Source organism: Dermochelys coriacea, chromosome 14 (genome assembly GCF_009764565.3).
Source record: "Dermochelys coriacea isolate rDerCor1 chromosome 14, rDerCor1.pri.v4, whole genome shotgun sequence".
Classification (NCBI taxonomy): Eukaryota; Metazoa; Chordata; order Testudines; family Dermochelyidae; genus Dermochelys; species Dermochelys coriacea.
In genome coordinates, this window is record NC_050081.1 from 35,646,253 (window position 1) to 35,654,667 (window position 8,415).

At 50.3% G+C, this 8,415-nt stretch overlaps 3 protein-coding genes across 6 annotated transcripts in view; 2 read left to right on the forward strand and 1 right to left on the reverse strand.

The window, feature by feature from the left end:
• The window catches only part of LOC119843295 (zinc finger protein 585A-like), a 63,500-nt gene extending 58,241 nt beyond the window's left edge, over positions 1–5,259 (reverse strand). The window contains exon 1 of the mRNA XM_043496671.1: positions 5,001–5,259. The gene's annotated coding sequence lies outside the window, so the exon portion shown is untranslated. The remainder of the gene's footprint in view (positions 1–5,000) is intronic.
• LOC119842642 (zinc finger protein 239-like) overlaps positions 1–8,415 on the forward strand; it is a 1,225,455-nt gene that overhangs the window by 949,878 nt on the left and 267,162 nt on the right. The gene's annotated exons all lie outside the window — the stretch shown is intronic.
• The window catches only part of LOC119843367 (zinc finger protein 664-like), a 1,158,238-nt gene that overhangs the window by 801,012 nt on the left and 348,811 nt on the right, over positions 1–8,415 (forward strand). The window lies entirely within an intron of this gene.

Here is an 8,415-nt window from a genome sequence, read left to right on the forward strand (position 1 = left end):
ACCTTCAGCCCCCAACTAAAACCTCTCCAGTGCAACATCAAGGATCTACAACCTATCCTGAAGGATGATCCCGCACTCTCACAGATCTTGGGAGACAGGCCAGTCCTTGCTTACAGACAGCCCCCCCAACCTGAAGAAAATACTCACCAGCAACCACACTCCACACAACAAAAACACTAACCCAGGAACCTATTCTTGCAACAAAGCCCGTTGCCAGCTCTGTCCACATATCTATTCAGAGGACACCATCATAGGGCCTAATCACGTCAGCCACACTATCAGAGGCTCTTTCACCTGCACATCTACCAATGTGATATATGCCATCATGTGCCAGCAATGCCCCTCTGCCTTGGACATTGGCCAAACCAGACAGTCTCTACGTAAAAGAATAAATGGACACAAATCAGACGTCAAGAATTATAACATTCAAAAACCAGTTGGAGAACAATTCAATCTCCCTGGTCACTCGATTACAGACCTAAAAGTCGCAATATTACAACAAAAAAACTTCAGAAACAGACTCTAACGAGAGACTGCTGAATTGGAATTAATTTGCAAACTGGACCTTTAAATTAGGCTTGAATAAAGACTGGGAGTGGATGGGTCATTACACAAAGAAAAACTATTTTCCCATGCTTATTTTTCCCCCCTACTGCTATTCACACCTTCTTGTCAACTGTTGGAAATGGGCCATCTTGATTATCACTACAAAAGGTTTTTTTTCTCCTGATGATAATAGCTCACCTTAATTGATCACTCTCATTATAGTGTGTATGGCAACACCCATTTTTTCATGTTCTCTGAATGTGTGTGTATATATATCTTCGTACTGTATTTTCCACTTCATGCATCCAATGAAGTGGGTTTTAGCCCATGAAAGCTTATGCTCAAATAAATTTGTTAGTCTCTAAGGTGCCACAAGTACTCCTCGTTCTTTTTGCTGAAGCAGTTTTGACACCAGCCCAGGAAATCAGTCAGCCTCGAACTCAAAAGATCCCAAAGAATGAACGTAATCAAAAACAGAAAAAAAGAACAAAAATTTAGAACGGAAAACTGTCAGTTACAAGATTGCAATACAAACAGGAAATATTATACTAGAAACGCTGTGAAATCTCTTTGCTGAAGCTACTAGTAACTATTAATATTTCCTATGATTATTTGCTATTAAAAATATAAATTAAATAGCACAATAACATCCATCGGCACAATGTTAACGACGTTAATGATGAAGTGCTCAGACGAATAAAAATAACATTTTAAAATAATTTAAGGGAGTAAAACTTTATCTACAGCAGATTACAAGAAAAGGAGTCAAAATCAGGGAATAGGAAAAGTAGAGAAGACAATAATGCCCCACCTTCTGGAGTCATCTGATTAGATCAGCACTTTGCTTTCCATAAATAAAATAACTAATTACATAAAACCACCCTGGAGTAAGTTTCAAGCCCTCATGTTTGCAGCGGACAACTTGAAACTGAGACCCAACCATAACTGGTGCAGCAAGATCTGCCTGAGTCCGCAGAGAGATTAAGACCGCAGAGGGCAGAACTGCCCCATGCAACCAAATAGAGCATTAACTCCAAAAAACACTCTGCTGGGGTCCTGTTTCCAACCCCAGCAGAGGAGGAGAAGCCCCCATCAGCCCCTCCTCCCACTGCAGCCCAGGTTGCTGAGCTGATGGGCCACATTTTGGGAAAGGGAGAGAGAAACTCCTTCAGCCGTTCCATCTGCCTGGCTGAAGTTCCCCCCTCCCCCTTCCCCTCCCAGATGGGATCCCCTTCTTTAGAGATGAGGAGAAGGGCACTTGTGCCAGACCCCACCTTCACTCTAGATAGCTGTCCCCACCCCCTATCTTCCACCAGCCCCTGGGCTGGGCTCCCTCACTTATCTGGCGCTGTTCCCTGCAGGGGGAGTGTCCCTGGGGGCTGGTAACTCCTCCCCTCCCCAGATCCCCCAGGGCACTGGGCTCTGAGGGCTTAAATGCTAAGGGATCAGGAGGGAGGATGCTGGGCAGAGAACGGGGGGATTGAATGGGTGGGGCTGGTGGAGCTGGGAATCAAAAGGAGCAGGGTGCCGGGGCTATTGAACATTTGGGGATCACAAATAAGACCCTTATCACTCACCCCCTCTGGCCTTTTTCCCTGTCCCCTCTGCATTCAGACAGCACTGCTGAGAGGGACTAAATCCCACAGTGCCTTTTGTGAGAGGCCCAGAGGCCTGAGGGATCCTACCTCTGCTTCAGCAGGAAACTGGGTTTGTTCCGACTGGGAAAAGTGGTTGGGTTAACTCGCACATTTCCCTCTGACCCTCCACCACTTTTCCTAGTCCAGATCGACAGTGAGCATCTCATTTAGCCTGCTCTGCCCCCCACACCCTTTAGCAGAGTGAATGTCAGAGCTGCTAAGTTTCCCCTTTGGGGCAGATTGTCTCATCCCTGATTATTGTCCCGTTGAGTTGGGGTTGTGCTGAAAAACATTTATTTTCTCTGCCCTTTCTCGTTTGTATAAATGGAATAAAACAGAGTCTAAAAGAACTGGAGCAGGGAGCGTAAAAGGATCTATTTCAATCTCTGGTTTATTTGAGCACGATGGGGGTGAGTCCGAGGGATTCCTTCCTTCTGCCTCAGCATCAGGGTCTGCCTTCGACACCAAGGCGTCTGTCCCAGCGTTGGAGCGTTCGTCCACTCCCCGCTCTGTCCCTACCACTCCCAGATTGTTCGTATTCCACAGTGTTCTCTGCTCGCCATGCTTAGGAACCACGTTCTGATTTCTTGGATCCTAAAGCAGACTCTCAAGGGCCGGGAACGAAACGGGACCTGGAGAGGGAATTTAATGAATCCCACAGCGGGGGTGATCATCCTGAGGATAAATCCCAGTTGCCATCTATTGGTAAAAGTAGCTGTGGGCATCTTTTTGCCATGCGCAGATTATTTGCTGATAGGAAGGATGCTAGTTTAGCTTTCTTTCTCTGTGATGATGTTAAAACTTTCATCAATAACAGAGCCAAATAATGAGAGAGACCGGAAATATCCTGTGAATGTTGGGAGAAACCCTCTTTAAATCAGCGGTTCTCAACCAGGGGTACACTTACCCCTGGGGGTACACAGACATCTTGCAGGGGGTACATCAACTCATCTAGATATTTGCCTAGTTTTACAACAGGCTCCATAAAAAGCACTAGCAAAGTCAGGACAAACTAAAATTTCAGACAGACAATGACCTGTTTATACTGCTCTATAGACTATACACTGAAATATAAGAACAATATTTATATTCCAGTTGATTTCTTTTATAATTATCTGGTAAAAATGAGAAAGGAAGCAATTTTTCAGTAATAGTGGCTGTGACACTTTTGTATTTTTATGTCTGATTTTGTAAGCAAGTCGTTATTGACCTGGGGGTAGGCAAGAGAAATCAGATTCCTGCCAGGGGTACAGTGGCTGGGAAAGGTTGAGAGTCACTGCCTTACATTACAAAGGGCTCTGAATGACACCATCAGTGGATTTAGAGGCGGGGGACTTATTCCTCCATTCCTGAGAGGCCGAGGCTGAGCAGAGCTGAGCAGGAAGGTGGGGATGTCTACAGGCCTAGCCAGCCCTGACACCAGACTGATCTGGATTGCCGAGTTCAGAGGAAGATGAGGAGCCTGACACAGCGCAGTGGCTCGCCCCGTCCCCAGTGGCCACAGCATTGGCTGGGGACAATGGGGACTGTGCCGGGGATGTCCCCCAGGGGAATCAAAGCTGAGCTGGCACAGGAGCTGCTGACCCTAAAGTCACCTTCCTCTCTGGCTCCCGTTCACCCAAGCTCCCTGAGTTTTCTGTGCCTGCTTTTGTGATGGGATCCCAGCGTCTCACATGGATTAGTGGCATTTTTCTCCCAGCCTTAAAAGGTCGCTCTGTGTCTGGTGCCTGCAGGAACCGGGACCAACAGTGGGCTGGGCTGGGGCTGAAATGTGGGGTGCTGGGCACCGAGCATTGGGTGGAAGAAGGGTGGGGGTTGATTTTCTTTCTTCCTTTGATATAATAAAGCAGAACTGAGTTTCTCAATGCCTCCCCCTTCCCCCAAGCCCTTTGTCTCGAATATCGATTAAACAGGGTCTTTAAAGGAGTCGGAGGCCATCTTGGAAGGCTCTTTGCAGTGTTATTTCTGCAACACTGAGCCCAGACTGCAGACTGCAAAACTGGGTGGGGGGAGGAGGTTGGTTACGGGCTCTTCTCTAGCTCTGTGGGGATAATCCATCATCTGCAGGGCCAATCCCCTCTGTCATTTCCCATTCCCCTGCCTCTTGTCCAGGAAGAGTCAATCTGCCTAGGATACACCATAAAGAGGAAGGGAGAGGGGCCCTATGCCCATAGCCTTTAAGGTTACAGCCCTGGGAAACAGGAGGTAAAATCCTGCAAAAGGGGGGCAGGAAAAGCCCCTCTGCGTCCCCCTCCCTAGTTTTGCAATCACTGCACCTGGCTCTCCCCAATCTGGTGGGACTTTTATCCCCTCTCCGGGTTTCCCCCTCTGCTCTGTCTGGCAGTGCCTGTACCCGGCTCCTACCCCCAGTCCTTGATTTGGACTATGAGCCTCTCTCCTTCCCCAAGCTGTTGCACCCCCCCCCCCGTTCATTCAGTTTGGCCCCTGTCCAGATTCTGTCCCTCCGCCCCCAGGAACAGCCGGGAGCTGCTTGTCAGCCCAAGGGGGGCCAGGGCGGTGCCGGCAGATCTCACTGAGCAGCAGCCTCCGTTCACACCAGCGCGGCCAGGGGCTGGGAACACAAAGCACCAGATTGGGAGGGGCAGCGGGTGACCCCGGCTCCCACTCCCGTCTGCCCCCCGCGTCTCTATCCCAGCCCCCGGCCCGGCCGGGCTCCCCCCGCCCCGCACACCCCGGGAGCTGGCGGCAGCTTTCCGGGCCCCGGGGCAGGGAATCGCAGCCAGCTCCGCGGGGAGCAGCCTGGGGCCAAACCCTCCCCCTGCAGCCCGGGGGTGACGGGGGGCGGGTCTCTCTTACCTTCCCTCCGAGCGGGCCCCCCCGGGGCAGGGGCCGGGCCGGGAAGGGGGCCCTGGCCGGGCTGGGGGCTCTGCCCTGGGGGAGGCTCCCGGGGAGCCGCGGGAAGGGCCCGGCTGGAGATTCCCCTCTCCCGGCTGCAGCCAGGGCTCCGGGCTCCCAGCACCAGCCGCCGGGGCTCGGGGATCTCGCCGGGAGCCAGAGTCGCCGCAGCGGCTGCGAGTCACTTCCCGCGGCCGGGCCTGAGCCCCGCGATCGCTCCCCCCAGCGCCGCCCCCGAGCCGCTCCTGGGTCCTAGCGATCAACCCACCGCGCTGCAGCCCCCCCGCCCCAGACCCTGCCTCTACCCGTCTAGACAAGGGCAGCTTCTCTGAGCCCCCTCACACACACACATACGCAAACTGGGTCCTAAATTGCCAGTGCCTTAATGCAGCCCTGGCTGCACGGGATCGCTCCAGGGTTGGGGGTCTGGCGGGGAGGGGAGTGTGTGTGGGGGAGGGTTGATTCAGTAGCTGTTGTGTCTGGTCCCTGCTCCGAGGGAGGAGGCTGCGCTCCATCTGCCTCTGTTTTTTGGCCTAAGTCACAAGCTGCTGCTGTCTCCTCCTTTAGCATCTGGGAGCCCGAACGGAGCAGCTGCTGCTCCCCGAGCAGAGTGGGTCTGTGCAGGGGGGAGGGCACCTTCATTAAAGCCCCCTCTGTGCCCAGCTCATGTATGATTGTTGTCAACTCTCCCCCATAGCTATAAGGGAAGGTGATTTTGGCTCCTGCAGCAGGAGCAGTAGTTGGGAGACCCCAATGAGATCCAGTGGCTCAGATTGGTACAAATCACTTCCAGCTGCTGCAGGGCTTCTAGCTTCTCCTCAAACAACCCCCCCCCCATTAATTAGTTCTGTGTCCCTGCCACCCGCAAATCTGCTTGTCCCCCTGTCCAGCAATTAATTCTGCCTCCCCAGTCCCCACACCAGTTCCACCCTTCCCATCTACAAGTCAACAGGGGTTTGTGAATATGTCATGTGTTCTTTTACTGCAGTACTACCTGAACTTAGGAATTGACTCCGACGTAATGCCCAGAGCTGGCCCTAGCCATAAACAGACTAAACAATTACTTAGTTCAGGGGGGCTCCCTATTCACTTTTTATGATAAGAACGTGCCTGTTTAAATATGGGGGGGTATTCCTATTTAGGTCCCCCACTGGGCTAGCACTGGCACCAATAGCGAGAAAGCATCTTTCTCTCCTGCTGTTGCATATAATGTACAATCCTCATTTTTGTTGGCTACCCCTTGCCCTGACCCATGTTCTTCTGCAGCTGCTTTCAGAAAGCAGGAGTAGATGTCAAGTTCTTTCATAATATATATATAACTCACCAACCCTACCAAGTACTATATGTGTATTTACATCTAACTCATCAATATGTACACACTCATCAACCCTACCAAGCACTACACATTCTATGTGCGAGTGAGAATCATGAGGCATTGATGAGGTCAGTGGTTCTCACACTGTTTACCATCCATCTTTTCTCTTCTCAAAGATAAACTAAGGACGGGCCTACAGTGAAAAGTTACATTGGCATAGGTGAGTTGGTTGGGGTGGGGAAAGAACCCACGTCCTTGACTGACATTGCTACGCTGATAAAACCTCCAGTAATCGATCGACACACCTTTGTTGATGGAAAAGGGCTTTTGGTGGCATACCCAACTTTGGGCTGGTGGCATTAGTTTGCAGAGAGAACAAAACCCTTTTTGTCAGGAGGCATCTACACTAGGGAGCTGTGCTGTCAGTAGAGTTGGCTTAGGCCATGTCTGTACTAAAATGTTAGCTCAATGCAACTATGTTGATTAGGACTGAAAAACCCACACCCTTGAGTCACTAAAACACTACAAAAAGAAGGATTTTGGGTGGACTCCTCCTGAAGGTCGAAACAGCAGACTAGACTTCTACATAGAGTGCTTCCGCCGATGTGCACGGGCTGAAATTGTGGAAAAGCAGCATCACTTGCCCCATAAACTCAGCCGTGCAGAACACAATGCCATCCACAGCCTCAGAAACAACTCTGACATCATAATCAAAAAGGCTGACAAAGGAGGTGCTGTCATCATCATGAATAAGTCGGAATATGAACAAGAGGCTACTTAGCCAGCTCTCCAACACCACTTTCATAGATTCATAGATACTAAGGTCAGAAGGGACCATTCTGATCATCTAGTCCGACCTCCTGCACAGCGCAGGCCACAGAATCTCACCCACCCACTCCTACGAAAAACCTCACCTATGTCTGAGCTATTGAAGTCCTCAAATCATGGTTTAAAGACTTCAAGGAGCAGAGAAGCCTCCCTCAAGTCACCCATGCCCCATGCTACAGAGGAAGGCGAAAAACCTCCAGGGCCTCTCCAATCTGCCCTGGAGGAAAATTCCTTCCCGACCCCAAATATGGCAATCAGCTAAACCCTGAGCATATGGGCAAGATTCACCAGCCAGATACTACAGAAAATTCTTTCCTGGGTAACTCAGATCCCAAAACAAGCCATTACCCTCTGATCCCACTGAGAGTTACCAAAAGAAAATACAGCATTTGCTCAAGAAACTCCCTGAAAAAGCACAAGAACAAATCCGTACAGACACACCCCTAGAACCCCGACCTGGGGTATTCTATCTGCTACCCAAGATCCATAAACCTGGAAATCCTGGACGCCCCATCATCTCAGGCATTGGCACCCTGACAGCAGGATTGTCTGGCTATGTAGACTCCCTCCTCAGGCCCTACATTACCAGCACTCCCAGCTATCTTCGAGACACCACTGACTTCCTAAGGAAACTACAATCTATCGGTGATCTTCCTAAAAACACCATCCTGGCCACTATGGATGTAGAAGCCCTCTACACCAACATTCCACACAAAGATGGACTACAAGCCGTCAGGAACAGTATCCCCGATAATGTCACGGCTAACCTGGTGGCTGAACTTTGTGACTTTGTCCTCACCCATAACTATTTCACATTTGGTGACAATGTATACCTTCAAATCAGCGGCACTGCGATGGGTACCCGCATGGCCCCACAGTATGCTAACATTTTTATGGCTGACTTAGAACAATGTTTCCTCAGCTCTTGTCTCCTAATGCCCCTACTCTACTTGCGCTACATTGATGACATCTTCATCATCTGGACCCATGGAAAAGAAGCCCTTGAGGAATTCCACCATGATTTCAACAATTTCCATCCCACCATCAACCTCACCCTGGACCAGTCCACACAAGAGATCCACTTTCTGGACACTACGGTGCTAATACACGATGGTCACATAAACACCACCCTATATCGGAAACCGACTGACCGCTATTCCTACCTACATGCCTCTAGCTTTCATCCAGATCATACCACACGATCCATTGTCTACAGCCAAGCTCTACGATATA